This window comes from Dendronephthya gigantea, unplaced genomic scaffold (assembly GCF_004324835.1).
Source record: "Dendronephthya gigantea isolate DGI-Jeju-01 unplaced genomic scaffold, DenGig_1.0 000055F, whole genome shotgun sequence".
NCBI lineage: Eukaryota > Metazoa > Cnidaria > Anthozoa > Malacalcyonacea > Nephtheidae > Dendronephthya > Dendronephthya gigantea.
In genome coordinates this window covers 617,029-617,500 of record NW_021163065.1, presented here as the reverse complement: position 1 = coordinate 617,500, position 472 = coordinate 617,029, and positions in this window count along the sequence as shown.

Below are 472 nucleotides of genomic sequence, written 5' to 3'. Positions count from 1 at the left end.
TGTTCATTCAGATCGTGAATGAAACCACAACACTACACGTTACACTCTACCATTCCATGGTATTGAAGTTGCTAGGCATTTCTAACTCAGATTTGGATCTTGTCACATGCACTGAAGAGAAACTTACTGAAGTTATTTTGGGATGCCCACCTGCTCAAATAAAATAGGACAACAACTCGATAGTGATGGGCGATACTTCGATACCAAGTATTGATACTCATCAATATTTACGATTTGGAGAAAATATCAATACTTACACCAAGTAGTGGCAAATTTCGATACTGAGCCTGCAGTATTTTTGATCAGCGTTTTCTACCAAAATGTACAAAAAATTTCAAACATTTGGAAAGGAAAGTGGAAACATCGTGCTTTTTCAATTATTTTTTGGAATTTTTCTGTCCGACTTGGGTTTTGTGAAGAAACAAAAAACCCTGAAAATGCGAGTACAAGGAAAATGGATCAAGGTAAAATT